Raw genomic sequence first — 25104 nt, 5'->3', positions numbered from 1 at the left:
AGAAGCTTGCATTAGCTGAAAATGAAGACCAGACACTACAGGTATCACAGTAGTTATAGTCTCCAGAAGTTGAAAATTACATCAAAACAATATCCATCAACCCTCATTACATCTTGTTTCTGGGTATATATGGAGGTTGATTACAAAAATATCTGCTATCCTATGCGTGGAGGGGTCATAATGGACCACCAACCACATCAACTATCTGATATGGGTCTCTGATACAATCTACTACTTCCATAAATGAATTTGACATTCTCTGGTACTTCCTTGTCCTTCTTGAGCAGCTGGAGTGTGGAATAAAAGACATTCCATGACTGATAAATGTGTTTATCTACTCAAGGTTGTCCTTCTCGTCCTTCGGGTGTACACTGCATTAAATGCAGTAGTTGAAGCTTAACTGTGCAAAGAGTTGGCAGATGATCGCCTTCATCCTTTGGCAGTGCAGAGCATTCAGGGGTGGCACGAACAGTATGGCGGAGGCGATAATATGATGGGAACAATTATTGGCCATCGGATCCAACAAATAAACGGTGGAGATCGAATTGGAGGGAGCTATCAGGAGGAAATGTGGACAGACGAACGTGAGCCGTTAGATCTGTATGTGGTAGATCCAACGGTTATCGTGCCGGAAAGGTGTGCGGATGTTAACAAGCGGGGGCGGGCAGGACGGTGGTAAGTGGTTTCCCTGCACCGCTTATGGAGAAGGGCGGTAAATGTATGCAGGGGGCATGATGCGAGTCAGCGAGTGATGTGTGTTAGATGTTACGGGCACAAAACCGCTTTCCCCGTGGGTTATTGCGTGTGCAAGTTACGGGAGCGAGGAAAGCGAACGATGTTGAATCTCGCGGGAAATGATTGGATGGCTAGGATTAAAAGCACATGTTTTTGATTGATGTGACAGGGACAACCACGGTAACAACACCTGGTTATATGAATATGGTCGTGTGGGTTTAGACTGCGTGCCCGGGGACCTGAGGGAAGAAATGGGTTAATATGGGATTTATAAAGGATTATAGAGGAAATTTGAAATGACTTGTTAAGGGAACGTAGAAGAATAAAGGAGGAGGGGGGAAATGAGGGTAGTAGTAGTTATAGAATTGTAACGAAAATGAAGGAGAGAAGGAAAACCAACTGCTGCGACCCCCTTTTTGATCATTAACAACCCAATCAGGCCTGAATTTGTCCTTAAAATGTTGAAAGTAATAGCAGACCTAACACTGGCTCCTTCTGGGGATGAGATCCTCCCTGTGAGGTCTCAAGAACATGCAGATCAATGCCTTCCTAATGAAAACAAATTAGCAAAATTCCTAGTGTGCCATTGGGCATGGAGTCTGATTAAAACTGATAAAACCAAATATCTACAACCTTTAAGGCCAAAAGACCTTAAATCACATAAATGTTCAGAAAAATCCCATTAACTGGGAAGTCAAAAACTGCTTCTCCTCCCATACTTTTCAGTATGAAGGTGTTGTTCCTTTGAAGCTGAGAAATTATGAAAGGCCCTGTCCAGAAAGCATCAAACTTTCCATGGTTTCCTTTCTTTTCTTTTGGTGCATCCCATTTAAGGACCAAGTCTCCAACCTGAAAATTATTTGTTTTTGTCTTCCTGTCAAAAGCATCCTTGATCTATTTCTGATGTGCTACAACCTTTGCAACCAGTTGTTCTCTAATATCATGTGCCTCTGCTAAATCAGTGATCCTCTTTCCCATTTCTACTTCGTCATTCTTCTCTTGTTGAAGGAATTTTGCCACAGGGAGAGTTAACTGAATTTGGAATATAGCTTCAGTGCCATATACTAGCCTGAAAGGAGAATTCCCTGTGGATTTCTTAATGGTCACTCTGTCAGCCCACAATGCATACTTGAGCTTAGAATCCCAATTCTTTTTATTGTCCTCTAACAGCTTCTTAATTATCCTTATCAGGCTTTTATTAGAGGATTCTGCCAGACCATTTCCTTGAGGATAATATGAGGTGGAATGAACCAGTTTAATACCCATTGAATCACACATATCCACCAATTCTTTTGCTTTGAAGGCTGCTGCATTATCTGTGACTAATTTATGTGGACAACCAAATCTAGTAAAGATATTTTCTGTCAAAAACTTCATGACCACATTATGATCAACCTTTCTGGTAGGAATTGCTTCAATCCACTTGATAAAATAATCAATGGCTACTAATATCCATCTCTGCTGGCCACTGGAATGTGGATTGATTTCTCCAATGAAATCCAAGCCCCACTGCTGAAAATGTTCTTTTTCCTATATTGGTTTTAGGGGCAGGGACTTCAACTGCTGCTTTCCTTCAAACCTTTGGCACCTGTCACAAGATTTAACAAATGAAAATACATCAGAAAATAAAGTGGGTCAATAGTACCCAGCTGTAAGAATCTTATGGGTAGTGGTTTTCCAATAATGATGCCCTCCACACATGCTGGAATGAAACTGTTGCATGACTTCTATTGACTGTTCTTTGTCCAGAAACCTCAAAAGCACTCCAGATGGATCCCTCCAATAGAGAAAATTTTCATTAATGCAATATTTAGCTGCCCTAAGCTTAATAGTTCTGGCTTGACTTTGAGTAAATCCTGAAGGGATTTCTAGCTTCAGCAAAAAAATTAATTATTATAGAATACCAATCACAAGAAGCTAGATTTTCGGCCACTGACTGCATTCTGTCTGGTTCAACTGCTTCCTCTTCTTCATCTGTTTGACCAATTTCCGCAATTGTGCACAGGAAATCTATATCCAATGATCTACAATTTTCTTCAGGCAATAATTTGGCAAGACCCTGACCTCTGAGTAGCTTGGTGGGCTTCAGTTCTATATTAAATTCAATCAATTTTACAATCCATTTAGCCCTTATTCCATCAGCATCAAGTTGTGTTAAGACATCTTTTATTGCAGCAGAGGGTACATATGCAATTATCTTGGAATGAAAGATATAAACTCTAAAGGCTTTCAAGGATTTGATAAGGGAATATGCTTGTTTTTCAATAATGTCATACCTTAGCTCAACATCCCTTAATGTTTTGCTGAAAAATGCCACCAGATGCTCTGAGCCTTCATCATCGGCTTGCAATAAAACTGCTGCAATGGCGTCCTCAGAGGCAAATGAGAATACATGGAACTCTTTGCTATAGTCCGGTCTTATTAAAGTGGGAGCCTCCATAATAGATTTTTTAATGGACTCAAAAGATCCTCTTGCTACATCAGTCCATCTGACCTTTGACCCTTTCTTCAACATGGAGGTAACATGCTTCACCAGTTCTACAAAATTTGGTATAAACCTCTTTACAAAATTAATTTTGCCCAAAAAGGATTGGATATCTTTCTTCGATCTTTGGACAGACAAATTCTATATTTCTTTTACTCTCTCTGGGTCAATTTGAACACCTGCAGTAGAGACAACATGCCCTAACATCTTGCCTTCTTCTAATGCAAATTGCGACTTTTCAAGATTGACTAAAATCCCAAACCTTTTGCACTTCAAAAACACTTTTTTCAAATGCTGCAAATCATTTTGATGGCTGCTGGAGTATACGGTTATGTCATCAAGGTAGATAAGGACAAATTTATCCTTCTCTCCTACAAATGCTATATCCATAGCTCTATGAAAGGTTGCTACAACATTCATCAATCCAAAAGGCATCTTGGCATACATAAAAGTGCCCCAAGGAGTGGTAAATGCAGTCTTTTCTTGATGATCTGGATGCACAGCAATCTGATTAAACCCTGAAAATTTGTCCAGGAAAGACATCACTTTGGCTCCTAAGACTTTTTGCAGCAAATGCTCCATCTTTGGTAGAGGATAGTTTTCTTTCTTAGAGCATTTATTTAAGTTTTTGAAATCAACACACAGTCTGATCTCTCCACTTTTCTTCCTCACTACCACCAAATTGGCTACCCATTTAGAATATCTGAGAGGGACTATGCTTTTGGCAGCCAGCAACTTTTTAATTTCTTTTTCAATCAGAGGAAGAAGCATCAGATTTATTGGTCTTAGTTTCTGTTTAAAAGGAATGGTGTCTTTCCCCAGAGGGATTTTAGGCTGGATTATCTTCTTATCATATGTTTTCAGGTCACTATACTCCTAGGCAAACATGTCAGCAAATTGCTTCATTAAATTGCAATATTCAGCACTCTGGCCAGCAGACAGATGAGTTGACAAATTTATGTATCTAGGCTGACCTGGACTCCCTATATCATGCTTACAGACTGCAAATTGATCTTCTTTTTGGGAAACCTTGTAAGGCACATCATTTTGGTCAAACAGTCTTTCTAGAGGAATTAAACCCTTAGGAATATGATTGCTGGGAAACGGGACAATGCTATTTTTACCAATTTTATTTCTAAGCTGGGATTTGGGGCTTTCTAACAAGGCTTCATTATCTTGGTCAATTTTCATTTTAGAAAACTCATCAATGACTTGTAGAAACCTATTTATCTCATCATCATCATCAAAAACTTTCCGATGCTGGACATTATCAAGCAAGGATGGTATATATTTCATTTTGACTTCATACACCAGTCTGGGAGGCATTGGAGGAATACATAGACTAGCAGACACATTAAGGGAATCAACAAGCTGATTTTTGGCTCTAGGGATATATGAAATACATAAATAATCAAAGGAACCTTTGAGTCTGCATACCTCATCTCTATACGCTTTCAACCTTGGGTGTTTTGCCTGAAATGTTTTATTTACCCGTTGAATGATCAGATTGGCATGTCCAAACACCCTTATGTTCCTGATTCCTTTGTCTTTTTCTGCATTAAGGTCCAATATCAAAGCCTCATATTCTGCTATATTGTTTGTGACTAGAAAAGGCAGCTTAAAATATAGCTGTGTGCTCTTCTATTATGGAGATATCAGCACCAACCCCGCTCCTGCAATCTCCCTGGAACATGTGCCATCAAAGAACATCTCCCAAACCTGACTTCCTTGCTCTTCTTCAGCCTGAACTATTGGTTTCCTGATTTGCAATGAGGCCTTCTGGGATTCTTCTATTTGGAGAATACATGCTCCAAAATTGGTGTCCACAGCATATATGGAATGATTAGTAGGATTCTTCTCATCACTGATGATGTATGGCAACTATGCTTCTCTATACAATCTGCTGCTTTCTCCTCCAAAAACTGGGAAAATGGCATAAGATAGATCATTCTGTAATGTCCCACCTAGTCTCTTAATCCACCCTCTGGACAACATCATGCCAAACTTAGGAGGGACATCTACTACCACAATATCCATCATCATACTCTTCATGGGTAGTTGAGTTAGGGTAATGGCTAGATCTTTGATCAATCCAAGACATTTCACCTTCCTTGAATCAAAAGAGAATAAATCATGATATGGTATACTGATGTCAAGGCCTAACTCTTCCATGACAGCTTTAGGCATTAGATTGTGGCTGGCCCTTGTATCTAGCAGGAAGTTGTGGAGGATTTTGTCATGAATGGTCAAGGAGACATAAAAATATGGAGAATTATTATCAACAGGTTCAATCATGGGGCTAAGCACAACAATAGGCTTATCATCTTGAAAATTGACAGAGTCAGTGGAGATTTGTGTGGTTTCCAGCTCAAGGGCTTCAAGAATAGGCTTTCTAAACATTTCACTCTTTACCAACTCTACCAGAGGCATAGAGATTTTCATCTTCTAGACTTCTGACTCTAAGCTGAAAGAGGAAGGTAATTTATCAGAACCTCTTACCTCTTGAACTGGTGCTTTTAGGATGACTGGGTCAGCTGCTGGTCTTCTCTGTCTAATATTTTGTGACTCTGTTTGGACAGCAGCTCTTTGGGCAGGATTCTCCTTGACATTTTTTGCATTTGACCTCAGATTATATCTTCGCTGCTCCTCAGTTTGTAGAACAGCCTCTCTGTCCCACTCTTGACTGTCTTGTTCCTGCAGCAAAGATTCTTCATAAGCAGCCAATGTCAAAAATGCAGCGCTGCCTTTATCTTCCATGTAGTGAATTTCATCCTCATCTTCAAATTGTTCCTCCTCCATGACTACATTTTGGAAAGGAGCTTTAACCTTTTGTTATTCATTTGTTTCTTTACCCCTTTGAATTATTTGCAACTTCTCATTTGCTCTTCTGAATGGATTTGGATTTCTTGGAGCAAATTTATTCTGCTGCCTTGCTTTTCCTGAATTTTTCTCAACCTTTAGCTTGGAAATTTCAGCAGCCAATGACTCTATCATCTTAGTCATTTTATCTGATTTAGGCTCTGAAGATGATGTAGAGGAGGTAGAATCCTGAGCTCTCTATCTCCTTCTGTAAACTTGACCTTTGAGCTTTTCTGCAGCCATGATATTAGACTCTACTTCTAGGGCTGCATCTTGCATGTTTTCTAGAGTAGCACATCTCCTTTCTCTCAACAATAGGCAGAAATCAAAGTCAAAAGCATTGGCATAAGCGAGTTTGGCAGAGGTAGGGGTAGGCTTTATCTCAACTGGTATCTTACTATACATACGATTGAATCTTTTATTGAACTCAGGTAATGATTCCCCATTTTCCCTCTTCAGGTTACCAAACTCAGTATGGTAATACATCAAGTCTTTTTTATCTCCCAAATGCTTCAAAAATGTAAAATCTAAGGCTTCAATATCAGCAGTAGATCTAGGAGCTAGTTCTCTAAACCACTTTCTATCCTCTCCATCAAGGCTCTGAACAAAAAGTCTCATCCACACATTGTTTTCACTTATATCTAAGTTATCATCATAGCTATAAAAAGCTTCAAGGTGTTCTTCTACTGTTACTCCCTCTGTGCCAGTGAACTTAGGCATATATTTTTGATATTCTCCCATAGGCATAGGATTCAAAGGAACAGGCAAGACCAAAGGTCGATATCTAGTAGCAACAATTCTTTCTATCTTCGTGGGTGCATGCTGGCTTGCCATGACTAGGGTATGTGGAAGAACGCTGGCAGATTGAGCAGTATGAAACAATGAAATGGATGATAGAGACAAAGGGATGTTTTGGACTATATGGAAAACTTTCTTTGGACTGAGATTCAAATGGGAACTAGATGGACAAGGGGCTGTATTAATCTTTGAAGGAATTTCCTTATTAACAGTGCTAGGCTCTAAATCTTCAAACTGTATATCTTCAGCAATAACTTTATCTTTCAGAGATGCATGAGATTTCTTAGGCTTACCTGATCCCGATGCCCCTTTCTATGATGTTTTCTTCAACTTAACAATCTTCTCAGGGTCAAGTACTAATTCAGTTGGTCATTTCTGACGATTTCTTCGAGTATGTCTCACAAACTGAGCTAGAACTCCCCAGTGGAGTCGCCAAAGGTTGGTCTTCCTCTAATGGAGTCGCCAGATAGATGATTACAACCAGAAATGTGCCCAGACCTTGCCTATCATCAAAATCTAGAACTGTGTTGTTCTCCCAGGGAAGCTGAGCTTCAATCTCCTCTCCTCGGCAACGGCGCCAATTAATGTTATCACCCCAAGAAACTCCCCTAGGTTGTATCTCAGAGATGCTCGGGAACATTACAAACTCAACAAAAATGTTGGAAATAGGTGGATGAATGTAAGGAATCATGCATATTCAAGCCAGATAACCACTTCTACTATGCTTAACCCAAGACATGGGTGAACACCCCCAGAATACAAGGCTTTAGACCACCAATTACTCATAGTTTAAGGAATAGGTGAACATGGAGAATACTGATCACACCAGCAGATGCATAAGACCATGTGATGGTTGGCTGCAACCAGTAGAAAGGTCTATAAATATATTTCCTAATGCACTGATAGGATGACATCTCTCTGGCATTAAAATAATAGAAACCTGTATACACACTCAATGATACATACAAGATTTTAACACAGAGGTGGGATGACAGCCCCTCTAATGCTAAAAATCAAGAGCACATGAAAAATTCATAACAGGCACAGCGTGGAACAAAGAAGAAGTGGAAAGTGAGAAACTAACAACAAAAGAAGCTTGCATTAGCTGAAAATGAAGACCAAACACTACAGGTATCACAATAGTTATAGTCTCCAGAAGTTGAACATTACATCAAAACAATATCCATCAACCCTCATTACATCTTGTTTCTGGGTATATATATGGAGGTTGATTACAAAAATATCTACTATCCTATGCATGGAGGGGTCATAATGGACCACCAACCACATCAACTATCCGATATGGGTCTTTGATATAATCTTCTGCTTCGATAAATGAATTTGACATTCTCTAGTACTCTGTTGTCCTTCTTGAGCAGCTGGAGTGTGGAATAAAAGACATTCCATGACTGATAAATGTGTTTATCTACTCAAGGTTGTCCTTCTCATCCTTCGGGTGTACACTGCATTGAATGCAATAGTTGAAGCTTAACTGTGCAGAGAGCTGGCATATGATTGCCTTCATCCTTTAGCAGTGCAGAGCATTCAAGGGTGTCACGGATAGTACGGCGGAGGCGATAATATGATGGGAACAATTATTGGCCGTCGAATCCAACAGATGAATGGCAGAGATCGAATGAGAGGGAGCTATCAGGAGCAAATGTGGACAGACAAATGTGAGCCATTAGATCTAGATGTGGCAGATCCAACGGTTATCGCGAGAGAAAGGTGTGCAGATGTTAACAAGTGGGGGCAGGCAGGATGGTCGTAAGTGGTTTCCCCACGCCGCTTATGGACAAGGGTGGTAAATGTATGTGGGGGCGTGATGCGAGTAAGTGAGTGACGCATGTCGGATGTTACGGGCGCGAAACCGCTTTCCCCGTGGGTTATCGCGTGTGCAGGTTACGGGAGTGGGGAAAGCGAATGACGTCGGTTCTCGCGGGAAATGATCAGATGGCTAGGGTTAAAAGCACGTGTTTTTGATTGATGTGACATGGACAACCATGGTAACAGCACCTGGTTATATAAATATGGTCGTGTGGTTTTAGACTTCGCGCCTGGGGACCCGAGGGAAGAAATGGGTTAATATGGGATTTATAAAGGATCATAGAGGAAAAAAGAAATGACGGGTTAAGGGAATGTAGAAGAATAGAGGGGGAGGGGGGAAAAGAGGGTAGCGGGATTTATAGAATTGTAATGAAAATGAAGGAGGGAAGGAAAAGCAACTGTTGCAACCCCCTCTTTGATCATCAACCACCTAATCAGGCCTGCATTTTCCCTTAAAATGTTGAAAGTAATAGTAGAGCTAACACCTAGTTTTCAAGACCGACGCTAGTGCTCAATTCTCTCCCTGCGCCAATTTACTGAGTTTAAAACCAGCCCTATCACTGAATGGCGTAAGTGAGTCGTTCATCACTTGTGTCGACCCTCTTCTGGGAAGTTTCTAAAAATGGAGTCGAAGCTTCTAGGTCTAGAAGCTTCGTGAACAAAAGTCTGGTAAATGGTTGGGCCGGATAGAGTTGAGAGAGTCTATTTGGGCTCCTTTCCTGTATTAAAATGGAACAAACCAAAGAGATAAGCCCTCTCCCATCATAAGAGGATCCATCTCCCCTCTATTAAAGCTATATAAACTCCTCCTTTTCCAAGCTGAACTAGTCTTTTTTAGAGCTTGAATAACCAACAAGATATCAATAGCTTTGGCCTTCTAGTTTATGTTTGTGAAGGGAGAATAGGTGTGTAGTGTGTTTGGTTTGGAACTAAAGGGAAGAAGCCTTAAAATTACATTGTTGAGGCTAGCCATGAGATGCTAGTAGTGGTGTTGGAACCCCTATACGTCGAAGGAGACCTGCAACATCAAGGCTTCGGTTGCATTTCCTTCTCAAGTTTATATTAATACAACTAATGGTTTATTTCCTACATTGAGTGTCATATTACATTCGATGGCTTAAGACTCCTTTACTTTTTAAGTAGATTGAATGCAATTGTATGCTATCATGTTTGTTGTTGAATCTTGTGTTTTCGTTTCAGGGATTTGAAGGAAATGAACGAAAGGAAGTTGGAGCAAAGAAGCAAGATTGCCATGAAGTAGATTAAATTTCTAAGACGTAGGCCCTCTTATTCGATTCCAATCTAAGGAGTTTATATTATATTGCGCTATCTGTGGCTAGAACCGATTTCTCGAGCTAGAGGGATTGTCTTTGTCCACATTGAGAATTTACCTACTCCACAAATTGGCCACTCCGCTGGGGACCCATCCCTCTCTTTTGATTGTTTTCCATTTCATGGTTTGTGTGGAATTTAGTCGTGTCACTCTTTCCCTTTAGTTTTATTTTCTTTCCCTGGTCTACTTCTTTGATTCTGGAATTTAGAGTGATAGTTCTAGTTTTGGTTAGTGAAATGTTTTTATTTTTTCTTTTAATCCCTCGATCAGTGCATTTTATTTTCTAACACTTGCACCGACCAACGTGATTTTCTCTTGAACAGTCATGCCATAACTCCTTGTGGCACTTGTTGCTAGTTAGGCAATCATGCCGATTCCTATAGGTGAATAACAAGGGTTCTCCTTAATCATTACTAGTGTGTCATGTCCTCCTAGGTTTTGTCTCTTAGCTTGTTTGCCTTTGTTCTCCCTGGCTAGAAAGCTTCATTAGCTTGGTTTGTTGTCTGTGTGGTTTGAGTTTTCCTTAGTTGATTTTTTGAGTTTTTGAACGGTTTGTTCCCCTAGGACATCTAGGTCATTATCCATCCATTCGCTTGTTTTCTTATCAAGTTAAGTCATTGGTTAGCTACTCCATGCATTTCGTATTTTAGTCCTTACATTACTTTGTTTTCAATTGAAAGAGTGTAAAAGGTTTCATTTTCTCTTCTCTTGAATGAACATCTCTTTTCAAGCACGGATTACATTGCTCGTGTTTTTTTTATTGAGTCTTTGCCTGCTTGGTTTGGAAGGAGTTCTCTTTCTCATGATTTTCATATGATTGATGTTGATTGTTTGGAAACTTTTTCATTGAAGTGTTTATGTGAAAGATTCATTTTATCGTTCCATTGAAAAAATACATCATTCTATTTTGCTGAATCGATATGTTATATTAAGTAACATCATCCAAATCTAGAATTGCATCATCATAGGCATTTGAAATGAAATAAAATTCTTTTACTAAAAGGACTACTTGAAGTGCATTTGATAAGAAGAGTAGGAAATGGAAAGAATTTCCATTATTTTGTTTTCAAAAGCGAAGTAGTGAAGAGTTATGTTGCTTTCAATTGCTTTTTTGTTGCATTTATTGTTTTCTCTACTCTCAATTAGTGTAAACATTCATCGAATTAAAAGGGTTTTGTATCATATAGCTGCATATAGGAGTTTTTTCGAGCCACATCAATAGGGCCTAAAAATCGAGACTTAATTTCAAGATCAAATTCTAAAAATATATTCAATTCACCTAAGGCACATTTGAACCTTAATGCTCACATTTAGAGGTCTAGGCTAGAGACATGTTCTAGTGTCTTTAAACCTAGCAACTATCATTCGCTTCGGCACTAGACAACACTAGTACGGATATGTGCTCCCCATACATCGCGCATATAAAGGGAGACCCCACAAGGTTTGCAATCCTTTATCTGTAGGAAGACGAGTGTGTTGCCTTGTAAGTGTGATACACTGAACACAACATTCAGGGAGATTGCCTACCCATACTTCTCGGTTCACCGAGAGGTATTCTGCAATTCATGGTTACCTGGTAATCCTTTTGCCTAGATTATCCTGAGCAATCATTTTGGTCTTTTTGACTCTTTAAATTTAAAAGATCATCGAGAACTTTTCCTTTCGAGCTTGTTCAAACCGAAAGCGACTAGAGTCATATTTGCTTTTTTCTTGACCCTTAAAACATGAAAAGGCATTAGTCTATTTCAGCATCTTAAAAAATGGTTGCCCATGATTACATTACACTGCTAGTCTTATTCTGGACCACATTGTGAGTATACCTTTAATATATTTTAAATAAGTCGTGAAATTAATCTCTATTCTCTTGCTATTTGAGACAAAGTCATCGTGGCTAAACCATCAGGTTTCCCTAATTCCTCTTCCTCTCCTTCATCTAAATGATCATCTGAGGAGCCTCTCCCTAAACTCCCACAGTCACTCGAGGATCAAGGTGTTCAACTTGGAATTGTTCTGAGTATTGAAGCTTTGTCAACTTGTCCACCTCCATCAGATACTGGGTCACCTCATGAATGTGGCCCAGAATCTCTGGATAATCCCATCCAGACTCCCGAGAGTCTGCTGAATCCTGAAGGTCAGCAAGCACTGGTTGTTTGTACTCTGAATCCTTTGTTCAATCCTATTATGATATCACCGCAAAATCCGTACAGTCCGTCCGATTGATCAGGTATTCCTTTGGAATTATCCCCTTGAACATCTGAGATTATTCGTCATCATTTGTTTCCACCCATGGAATCAGATGACGAGATCCTAGTCTCCTCTCTGGGTCATTTGGAGGTTTCTACTACACACACTCCTCATGTAGTTGATGAACAGGGATATCCATTCCCTCCTGAAGGTTTCCCCTACACGAGAAGCATTTTGACCAGTGTTTACCTTGAGTTACCACATACTTATACCTCTTTAGCTCAGTTGGTTTCGGGGACTCCTAGTGCCTCATCATTATATCACAATCCTATCTGGTTGTCAAGCACAATGCCTACCTTAGGTCCATTCTTTCATAACCTGACCTCTCAACCCATTGTCCATATTGAAGTCACTTCAATTTTGGTGCAACCTACCATTGCAAATCCACTTTTTTCTTTGTTTCAACGAACTCTTTTGGTTCAACCGATGGTCTCAACTCAAGTCTCAGTAAGTTCTTCGACCCATCCATTAACTGCATAGACTGTGCCACCACTTGGGGGGCAAGACCAAAATATTTCCATGATATCTGGTGCAACCAATGTGAGTGGCTCAAAAACTCACATGGTTGGGATGTACCAGCCCTCCAACAGTGCTATTTCGAACCCTGTTGGTCCAGCTGGATCGAGTAATGTCCAATACCAGTAGCTAAACCCTGTTGGTCCATCTGGGTCAAGCAACATCCAATATTAGAAGTCGTATGTGGCTCAAGTTCAATGCCAACCTCCTTATGTACCATATGGTTCACAAGAAATGGTAAATATTCCTTATGTCCCTTATGTTGGGACCTATATTCAACTTGGTGCATCTGTCGTGCCTGGTGGATATGGCGAGATCCAATTCGAAAAATTCCAGTACCCTCAAGGTGTTAGTCCAGGAACTGTCCAAGTACCCTTGCAGAAGTAAGGGAAAACCTTGCAGCAATAACGGAAACCTTCATAGCAACAAGGGCCATCCTTGCAGTAGCAAGGGTAGACAGTGCAACAGCAAGGACAACTGTGACAACCGTAGGGGAAACCCTTGCAACAATTGCAACAAACTTTGCATCTGCTGAAACAGTTGGTTCACCAATCCTTCTAACCTATTTCCTCTCAAGGTCAACATCTCCAGTCACAGGGACAACCTTTATAGCAACAAGGTTATCCCTTGCAGCAACAATGTCAACCCGGGTAGCAACAACCCTTGTACACATATCAATAGGTTCAACCTTTGCAAGGTCAAGGTCAAGTCCTGCAGTAGTAGGCTCAAAATCTGTACATCCTGCATGTTTCTGGGAAAACTAGTATTCCTAAAGAATGCTAGCCCTCTAGGTTTGGCAGCTACCCTAGAAACAATAGTTTAAAGCAGTTCAATTATTTCTTCTATGTGTAATAGATAAGATAAAGATAATGGAACCAACCTGGAACTTGCGCTTGATTCCTTGCTTGATCTCTCTCCCCTTTGACAAAACCCGCAACTCCTCCCCATACTTAACACGGTTGGAAAGTACCTACACAAATACAGCAATAAACAACCCTCAAAGCATCGTGATCTATTACAACATAAACATTACAAAATTAGATATATAATGAACAAATGATAACATTCACAAATGATAATATTCACAATTGCACAATCATATGGAAAAAAACTTGAAGAACTTTATTAATAGAAGGGAGAATTACAACCCAATTGTTTGATCTGGCATCATCCTCCCAGCTTCAATCCTTCTTCAACTCATGAAATAGAAAGATCACTCCAACAATACAATGCTCTTTCCTCAATTACAAACTATTAGCACTTACCTGCAATTCACAACATTCCAACCTCTGGATCTCTTGGATGAGGGATCCATTTATGGATGAGTGCAAGGGTGAGAGTCATCCATGGGGTTTGATTAGTGTCATTCCACTTGTTACATTTGGTTCCACAAGAGAGGGGTAACTGAAGTTTAGATCCCTTATTCATCCTTGGGCGAATTCAGAGAGGCAAGTGGCATCGGAGAAGCTTCTAGAAGATTCTATGAGCATCCACTTAGCAAACTATCCCAAACATTTGTCCATCCTCACCCATCGCACCCTATAGAAGGCCTAAATAGTATGCATCGCACCCTGGCAGTGTACCACTCAGTATGCATCGCACTTTGCCCATGGGGCAATCAGTATGGTCTAGTTTAGGCATTTTCTGGATGGTTTCTCAGATGGAACTTTTGGAGAATGATGTATTCAGATGACTATGTTCCTTTAGGGTATGAAACAACTCTTTTAGGGGTTGAATGAGCCCTATTTTATCAACATATAAGTTTGGGGTTGATGTGCCTAAATATGTCTATAACAGTTGCCCCCTAAAGCATGAGGTCATAAATATTGATGTCAGGTGAAATGCTTTATCATGAGGATCTGAAGTTTTGAAACAGGAAGGTGACCTACATAAGTTACAATTCAATACATCATCATAATATAATTTCATGATCTAGCTGAGGGAGGCATTCCCATGCTCAGCTTTATAAATTTTATTTCATGTACATAGATCAAATAGTCATCTATAGATGCAGATTGGCGATTCTTCAGATATAGAGTCATCGTCCATGGTTAGGATGATTGTCTATGCAAAGCCTTTTTACATTTGATGTCTTTATGTCCCTGAATATATCATAGCCCAGATGGATGAAACTAGATCCAGGGTCTTCAAACTCGTTCAATCTTCGTTCGATGTACATGTCAATCCATGTGAAGAGATGTTCTAAAGTCAAACATGGAAAGACATTGTCTGATTACCAGCTAATGATGTAGGCTGTTAATGGATGCGAGAGGAATCACTGATAATGAAAATAACCCTCAAGGTACTACAGTACAATTCACGTGGTGTGAATGTATGATTCGATGTCGAACACCACACAAAATCTTTTGGTCGAAGGCCATTGATGTCAACCTATCGCTAGAAGTGAGAAACTTGCCATTGATGTATGTAAGCTTCAAAGCACTGAAAGGGTTGTTTCTAAGTCAAATTCTTGGATAATGAGCTGATGTCGACAAGAAGTGACTTGTCGTAGGAGGGCCTTGATGTATCCCACATCTACGACACAAAAAAAGCAAATGATTTCTTGAGGTGAAAAATGAACTGACGACACAAGGTTCAGGAAAGACAGTCATGAAAAAATGAAGGTTGGAGGTATTGCAGTGGATGAGACATTAACTGGATGGTGGTTTCTCAACTAAGTGACTTCTCTTGAACATGTTGGTGACACTGAGATGAATTGGTAGCATTAACCCCAAAGATGGATGGTATGAAAGACCAATGGTGAGATGACCGGTCAATGGAATGACCCAACCCAACTCAATCACGGAGATGAAGTGAAAGTGTCATGTTCAAGAGCGACTTGCTACCATAAATTCTTCAAGATTTTTCTCTTTTTCCCCAGTCATTGTTGGCCAATACCTCTTTATTTTTGTGAAGCTTGAGGAGGATAACATATGCTTGTTCTATAATTTTCCCTTCCGACAAACCTGTCACTATGTTTTAATGAGTATAGCGATAGTGAAACTCAGTCTCGTCTAGAATGGACAAGTTTGTCACTATTGTTTTAACGAGTTTAATGAAAAAGATAACACAGTCCTTTTCATGTTTAGAGAGTTTGAAAAGGGATGAAAAAAAACTCCATAAGTTCTTTTTCATAAAATAATCCCTTAGGTCCGAAAAAGGATAACATAATACAAAAGGGATGACATTTCTGATCACTTTAACAAGCCGAAAAAGACAAGCGTTTGAGTTCTTTTTTTTTTTAAAGTAATCCCTCAGGCCCAAAAAATGATAAAACAATACAAAAGGGATGACATTTCCGATCACTTTAACGAGCCAAAAATGACAAGTGCTCGACAATGTTTTCATATTTAATGAGTTTGAAAAGGGTTTAAAGAGGACTCTTGACATTTCCAATCACTTTAACGAGTTGAAAATGACAAGCGCTAGACATTTTTGTGAAGTAATACCTTAGGATTGAAAAATGATAAAACAATGCTAGAGGGATGACATTTCCGATCACTTTAACTAGCTAAAAATGACAAGCGCTCGACAATCGTTTCATGTTTAACGAGTCTGAAAAGGGTTTAAAGAAGACTCGATTTTTTGAGGAACGAGTGGTGTCTAGGGTAGCAACTGGTTCCGGCGAATTTGGAACTTCTCAAAACATGTTGAATTTTATGAAGAGGCTGGCTAATAAGACCACTCATTGCAACAGTTCCTCAAAGGGGTAAAACAACCAAGTGAGAGTGTATGATCGGCCAAAGGGATGGTGGTGATGGGGGGTACACAACCAAGGTTCAAAAGGCTGATAGAATGGAAATAACAAAGGTTAATTTTAAAAATGGGTTCATTTTTCGACAAGCTTGGACCATGGGGGAACTGTGCTTGGATTCGATTTCCTTTTTACGTAATCTTGGAATGAACAAACTATGTTTGAATTTGGTTTGCATGCCCCTAGCATGATGAAAAAGAAAGTCTCTTGTAACCAGATGGAAATCACTGCGGTGAAGCAGGACAGTTATCCAACAACTCTTTGGCTTCATCCAAAATAGACAAAGGTGAAAGTTGTGTCAGACCAATCACATAACCTACAAGGAAACTTATCTTTACAACTAGGTGCGTCCACAATAGACAAGGGTGCATGCCCCCCAAGCTTCATTACATGCACCAGACTACTCATGGTTATCAGGTGGATGGAATGAAGGTTCAAGTGATACCGTTGATGTAAAAGGACCATTTAGGGATGATGATTGACATGGAGCTATGCTTGGACCAAGAAATGAAAGTTGGTCAATGGTGACAACCTTGCCTTCATGCGGGAAATGCATCAGTCAGAAGAGTGTTGAAACAATAGCTTCTATGTTATGAACGTAGTCACTCCCAAGAAGTAAATTGTAATGTGACGGTCCTGGGACTATCATCACATTCAGATGAATGGTTTTCCCTTCCAAATTGATCAGTAACTTAGGAAGGATCGCTTACAGTCGACTGGTTCCTTTGTTAAATCCTAACAGATTCTATGTAACAAGCATAAGTAGTGGCGAACCAAGTGCTTTCCAAGCAGTTGAGGAAAGGATACTTACTGATGCACCTTCATCTATGATAGTGCCAGACACGATCATTTTACAAACTTGTACTATGATCCAAAAAGGTACATAAGAAGGAAGCCGGGATCTTGCCAGTGGATTCCAATCAAAGGAAGTGACTAGAATGCTTGGCGGGGGTACCAAAGGAACGGGAGAATTAAACCCTTGTGTTACAAGAACTGGAGGATTTTCCTCCTATGTAGATGGAATAGGTGGATCGCCCCCAAGTTCATTAGAATCTGAAGTAACGAAAAGAACTTGAACGGTATCATTTTCACTCTCTTCGGGAAAGGTACGATTAGCTGAAGGTGAAATTGGGTCAGCTATTACCTCGACCTGTTGACTTTGGTCAAGTATATACTCATAAGATTCACTTTCAAAGAGAGTGGTTTCGACTGACGGTTGATTTAAGTCAGTCGTTTCTTCAACTAGTGAAGGACTTACAAAGAGTTTCTTGTAACCAGATGGGAGTCGCTGTGGTGAAGCAGGATGGTTATCCAACATTCTTTTGGCTTCATCAAAAAAGGGACAAAGGTGAAGGGAATGGTTACCTTCACATAACTTACATGGAAACTTAACCTTTATCCTGTGTCCATGAACTTTACTATCACTAGTCGAAGGTGTGTTACCAACATGATATCCAGAAGTTGATGACATGGGATGGTGTGAACGGGGAAACCATTCTTTCAAGGTCCGAGGAAAGCAAGGACAATCTCAATGAAAATGGTCTCCCATACAAATTATGCATGGAAATTTGGGTTTGGGAAGTTTAATGGATGGATTTTCATCAGATGATGCATTCAAAGCAATGGCTACTTGGTTTCCCCCTTCGTGAATTGGATTCTTCTTATTCTCCTTCCCTTTCTTCTTCTTGTCAGCCACCTGGTTACTGGTATAACTACTTTCACCAAGCGAAGAGGAAGAAGGGGAGGGAGAAACAAACGAGGAAGAAGGCAAAGGGTTAATTTTAGGATCAACTGGAGGTTGATTTTATTATGGAGAAATCACGACATTTTGAACCATAGAGGTTGAAAAAATCCATACTGGCAGGCAGATGGTAATTCCTGGAAGGGACAATGTAGCCATATAAGGAGCACCAATATTTACCCAAGAAGGAAAAGGACTAGGATTCCCATCAAAAGGGATTCCTTGATCAGTGGAATCTGGGTTTGTCGCCATATGTCTCAACCTAAGATCAACTAAGGAACAGGGATGTTATTCTGAATTCAATTAATTTTAATGATGCCTAGACACAACTTTGCTTTTTCAGTTTTTAAGAGTCGAGAAAAAGCTAAAATGACTCTAGTCTCCTTCGATTTTCAATGAGCCTGAAAGGACAAGTGCTTAGATGAACCTTTTCTTTTAAAGAGTAAAAAATGAATGAAAGTGACTACTCTGGAATATCTAGATAGAGGGATTACCAAATCAATCGCAAAACTACAATATACACCTTGGTGATAAATTAAACAAAAATTACCAAGGACTTATGTACGGTAGTCAATCTTCCTGAATGCTGTGTTCAGTGCATTACGATCAATAAGGCGGTAGACTTGACTTCCTATGGATAAAGGATTTAAGTATATTGTGGTATCCCAATATATACATGACGGTACGGGGAGCACAAGTCCATCCTAGCACTTTTCATATCAAGGAGGAGGAATCACCCAACCTTCAATGAAAATGATAGCCACTAGTTTTAACGACGCCAGAACACATCACTAGCCTAGACCTCTAGATATGTTGCATTAAGTTCCAAAGCGTTGTTAGATTCATTGAAATTCATTTTAAGGTTGATCTTGTTTAGAGTTTTCCTTTCAATGGTTCACTGCGTGATGATGATCTGAAATTCGTAAGATGCAATCTACAATGATAAACAATCTTTGTTTATTTTGAGCAATGAAAATCCTAGCTACTAGGGAAAGAAAATTACAGTTCTTTCAAGCAAAGAGCAAGGAGCACACACTAGTGCATTTCCCTAAATCTTATTTTTGCACACAAAAATAGAAAATGCTAAATCTAAATGCATGTATTTTTTTTTGTTCTCCTTAATGTGAAAAATTCCAAAAAGGAAAACTAAATGCTACAAAGATCTGAAATATTTCACTCAAAATGAAATTTTCGACAATTTCTTCTTCAAAAGAGAAAGGAAGAGACTCCATGAAAATTTTAAATTTTGAATAAAAAATGCTTTTGACACTTCAGATATAAACAAATCAAACCAAATACATGAAGAAAAGTTCAATCAATTATCAAGGGAAGGAAGAATCCACGACACTTCTCTTTTTGACACAAAACGACAATTACAACACTTTTTGTACCAAATCGACAATTTGATTTAAACAACTTTTCGAGCAAGGATTGTAAATGATTAACAAACACACAAAAAAATTCACTAGTACTAATGTAATTGAGGCTAATATAGTTGATACTGTTAGGACTCCAATATGTACCATTTTGTTATATATTTGGATATCATTTTACTCTCAAAACCATAAGCTCCAATGTCTTTTTCATTCACTATATCCTAAGGTATATGGAAACCTTCTCTTTATTATATGGTTAATCTGTCTTACATTTAATTCCATAATACTCTTATATTTTATCAATTATTGAAGTGCATTGTTGCTAACATAAGTTGAAGATCGCAGATAAAGTTATATGCCTTGATGAGAACGAGCGGCTGTAGCTGAAACAGCTGACTGAGTTGCGGGAACAGCCGACTAACGTTGCTGAAACGGCTGGTCCAGTTGCTGAAACAGCTGGTCCTGTTGCTGAAACAGCTGGTCCCGTTGCTGAAACAGCTGGTCCCGATGCTGAAACAGTTAACTCAGCTGCTGAAACAGCCGACAAAGCACGCAAATTCCGTTATGCGTAATTTGCGATTCTGAAGAACTTTTTGTGGATAATAGCAGCAGGCCGAAGATACAGTTACCTGAATTATTGTAAAGATAGCATGACTGTTGTCTCGGTTGTAACAGTATCTCTTTTTAAAAAGAACAGAATAGTCTTGTTTTGAACAGAATCGAGATATCCGCTCCTGTGTAAAATTGTAAATGATGTCTCCTCTTTAAAAAGAGGAGACATCATCATTAGAGGGGATCGAACTATAATTTTGAGAACAGCATTGTGTGAGACAGGAGCTAGTCTCCTTTTTGTATGTACCAGTTTCTTGACAGATGAATAAAGACCTGTTTTGAGCATTCTAGTTTAATTCTTTCTCTTGGGGAATCTTGTGAGAAGGAAAGGGCCCACCTTCCTCACAAGATCCACCCCTTTATTCCTGTAGTTGTTTATTTCCTATGTATTCGCATTGTATTTAGTTCTGTTGTTGAACACTAGTTACATGGTTTGTGATACTCTGTTTCTTAGCGCTACATGTATTGATTGCACGAGTGGATGATGAGAGCATGTGCTGAAGATCCCTGTACAGAGGGATAGGGTCTTGCTCCATTGATTGCTTTCTTTTACTTGCAGTGTGATTAGAACAGAGAGGCCAAGTGCTGAAGATTCCTGTTCCTGGGAATAGGGTCTTGACCTCTTAAGGTTACTACTTTTGCAGTGTGATTAGTGCCAGGCAGCAGGTGCTGAAGTTCCCACCAAGGAATAGGGTCCTGTTCCTGTTATAGTTGAATGATTTCTTTTCTTATACATTTATTTCCCTTTTGCTGTAACAGAGAAATCGTGTCTGCTATAAGTTAATTGACTTCAGCTTTAATTAAGTAGACTGTGAATTGATAGATTGCTGAATTTAACAATTGTGTGTGACTTTCTTTTACTACAACATTGAACTGCTTTTGAAATTGAGCATATCCAGTGCGCTATTACCTTTGGAATAAAAAGACCTTCTCGGGTTGACAATTTATGTGGAGCTCGAATTGTGAAAACAATTAGAGCGACCAACATTTTGGCGCCGTTGCCGGGGAAGGTAATTATAGATTTCAAAAAGCATTTATCTATTTTTTCTAATGTGCAGATTGTATGAGAGGACGAGGAAACCAGAAGAAAAATAATCGCGCAGGTGGCAAGGGCTGGGGAGGACGAAAAACGTTTATTGACGAAATCGTATCAAAGGCTGAATCATCACAAAGACTGAGTTCTCGAAAGTCAAAATTTCAGCGTTCCCCTCAGTCAGATTACAGAACAGAAGAAGTTGTGGGTCCTGAACATACAGAAGAAGTTGTGGGTCCTGAACATACAGAAGAAGTTGTGGGTCCTGAAAATACAGAAGAACCAGCAGTCAGCGCTGAAGAGTCAGAGGAAAGTAGCAGAATAGAAGAACATATCGAGGAGATAGTAGAAAGCGCTAGACGACCGGTAGGAAATATTGAAGAACCAATAGAGGATTCTGACGATCGAGAAAGTGCAGTAGGAGGACCAACAATGGAAGACAACAATGATAATCTCCTCTTTGGAGGAGGACGTACAGGTCCTGAAGAAGAAAGAAGGGATGAAAATTCTCTTTCTACCTTGGGATTTCCCATCAGTGATCTTCCTGCTGGAACAATGAAAAATATCCCATTGTCTGCCCTACCTAACTTTCATGGTTTATCTACTGAGGATCCTGATGAGTTTCTTTTTGAATTTGATATTTTATGCAGAAGCTATGATTATGTTACTAATGCTCAAAAGTTGAAACTGTTTCCAGCCACCTTAAAAGGGAATGCCTTGAGATGGTTCATGAGCCTTGGGAGCCAGGTAATCACAACATGGGAGCAAATGAAACAAAAATTTTTGCTTAAATATCAGGACTACTGCCGGACAAGAGAGAAGAAGGATGAATTATTCAATATGGCACAAAAATCGGATGAAAGCTTGGAGGACTACATCGAAAGATTGCAATACAACATACATAGATCCGATCATCGAGACATAAGTAAGGAAATTCGTAAAACAATATTACTTAGAGGGTTAAGGGATGATTGTTTAAATATGTTAAATATGCTTGCTAAGGGAGATATATCTAAAGAATCATATGATGAGATTTGTGAACTTGCTAAAAGATGTTCTAGGGGAGCTGCAAGAAACAGAATAAGAGATTCCACCTATTCAAGGGTACAGAAATCAGCCAATGGAGGAGCAACAAGAGCAGAGATAGGTAATTTGCTTGAAGAATTTAAAACCGAAATGCTAAGTTCTTTTGCTTCGCAGATTGACACTTTGCAGGTTAAGAAGAAGCAGGCTGAGGCAGAAGCAACTCTGGCTGTCTACTGCCCGAAATGTAGAGATAAACATCCACTAAGGGAGTGCCCAAGAGATAAAGTACCAGTTTGCACCCTTTGTGAGAAAGATCATGAGACAGAACAATGTCCATCTCTACCGGGGATAAAAGCAACGATGCAGCCAACAGAGGAAGAAGCTGAAGCAGTCTACCTGCTAACTCAAAGAAGACAGTGGCAACCTAAAGGGCAAGGTACGAATTCTGGTATGCCATTTAATCGTTGGAACAATTATTCTGCTTTTGACCAAACAGGCTACCCCCCCTTCAACCAAATGCAATATCCACTTTTCAATCAAATGAGTTTCCCACCCATGCAAATGCAAAACCCTCCCTTTGTTGATCCTTCAATGTGGACTCCTTGGCCTCCACAGCAACCACCTCCTTTCAATCCTTGGAACCCAAGTTGGAATAATCAATCACTTCCATACCCAAATCAGATGCCTCAATTCCAACAATCACTCTCTCTGCCAGCAAATGCCCCACCAAACAACCAAATGAGACCCCAACTACCTGCGCAACCAAATCCTAACCCCAACAATAAAGCTGTGCAAGTTATTGAAATTCAGAATCAGTCTATATCCCCTACTATGCAATGTAATGATATTCATTTGAGATCTGGAAGAGTAGTAGAGCCTATTATTGATGATATAACTGATTCAAATAAAAATGAAACCGCAAAGCAAAAAGAAGCTCAACCACCTTCTAACAAAAATGCTGAATCAACAGAACCTCCATTCCCCGAGCGTTTGGTTTTAACCAAAACAACTGAAACACCTGCTTTTAATTTTATGGGGGAATTGCAAAATTTGTATATTAAGATTCCACTTTTACAAGCATTAAAAGATGTACCAATTTATGCCAAAACATTAAGGGATATTTGTGTGAAGAAACCTGGTAGGAAAACCAAGGATCCCCTTACAGTACATGTGATGGGAGACTTGTCTGCATTAATGTCCGGAAAAACCTCTCCTGTAAAATATGGTGATCCTAGCCATCCTACTGTTACAGTTCAGATTGGTAAAGCAGTAATCCCCTGGGTTTTGGTAGATTTAGGTGCAGCAATTAATATAATGACTCTGGAAACTTCACAATTGTTACAGCTGAATAACACAATCAGAGATACACCCACCATTTTAGAGTTAGCGGACCGTTCCACAATTAAGCCAGAAGGGGTTGTTGAAGACCTGCTCATTTCAGTTGAATCCTGGAAATATCCAGCTGATTTTGTTGTATTGCAAACTAAAACAAAGCTGGGGGGACATCCCTTAATTCTAGGAAGGCCATGGTTGGCCACAGCTGATGCATTTATAAGTTGCAGATCTGGTTCAATGACAATTTCTAATGGTTATGAAACAAAACAGTTAACTCTTTATCCTCACGCCACGCCAGTAGTTAATAATGAAGATTCTATATGGATGGATTATGATGATAATGCTGTTCAGCCGATTCTAACTATAGGACAAGCTTTAACTCTTAAAGACAATACAGAAGATGAAATAATCAATAATTTTATTTGTGAACCTTCTTCTGTTATTGCTGAAACACACAATCAATTGACTGCAATTTTTGAAACTGATATACAAGAAAAGATTGAACCTGAAGATTCATCTCAAATTTTAAACACGATCCCATCTAAGAGCGTAACAGTTGAAATTGAACCCGGTAAGACATTAAACATAAATCCTGATTTAACAGACACTGAAACAGGGCAGCTAATGAAGTTATTACACAAATATAAGGAGGCATTTGCCTGGGATTACACGGACATGAAAGGTATTTCTTCGGAATTATGTACTCATAGAATTTACATTAAAGAAGGATGCCGACCTGTTTGTCAACCCCAAAGACGGATGAATCCTAATTTACGAGAAATTGTTAAAGAAGAACTTCAAAAATTGCTTAATGCAGGGTTTATATACCCCATATCTGACAGTGAATGGGTTTCCCCGTTAGTAATTGTTCCTAAGAAAAACGGGAAATGGAGGGTATGTGTTGACTATAGAGCTTTAAACAAAGCTACCCAAAAGGATCACTTTCCCTTACCGTTCATTGATCAGGTGTTGGACAGTCTTGCAGGGAAGAAATTCTTCTCTTTTCTAGATGGATTCAGTGGTTATAATCAGATAAAAATTGCACCCCAGGATCAAGACAAGACCACTTTCACCAGTCCTTGGGGAACTTTCGCCTATAGAGTTCTCCCATTTGGATTATGCAATGCACCAGCAACCTTTCAAAGAGCTGTTATAGGAATTTTCTCAGATATGCTGAATGACTGTATGGAAATATTTATGGATGATTTTACCCCCTATGGTGTGTCTTTTGAAGAGGGATTACAAAACCTTGAGAAAGTACTAGAAAGATGTATTCAAGCCCACCTTTCCTTAAGTACCGAAAAATGTCACATGATGATGAGTAAGGGAATAGTGCTTGGACATTTTATTTCATCTCTAGGTATTCAGGTAGATCCATCTAAAATATTAGTCATTCAGAATCTTCCTGTTCCTAAAACTCAAACTGATGT

This window comes from Pinus tabuliformis, chromosome Q (assembly GCF_031772625.1).
Source record: "Pinus tabuliformis cultivar Carrire ecotype Pingquan chromosome Q, CPIR1, whole genome shotgun sequence".
Taxonomy (NCBI): domain Eukaryota; kingdom Viridiplantae; phylum Streptophyta; class Pinopsida; order Pinales; family Pinaceae; genus Pinus; species Pinus tabuliformis.
The sequence above is the reverse complement of the archived record's forward strand: the minus strand, read 5'-3'. Positions refer to the sequence as shown.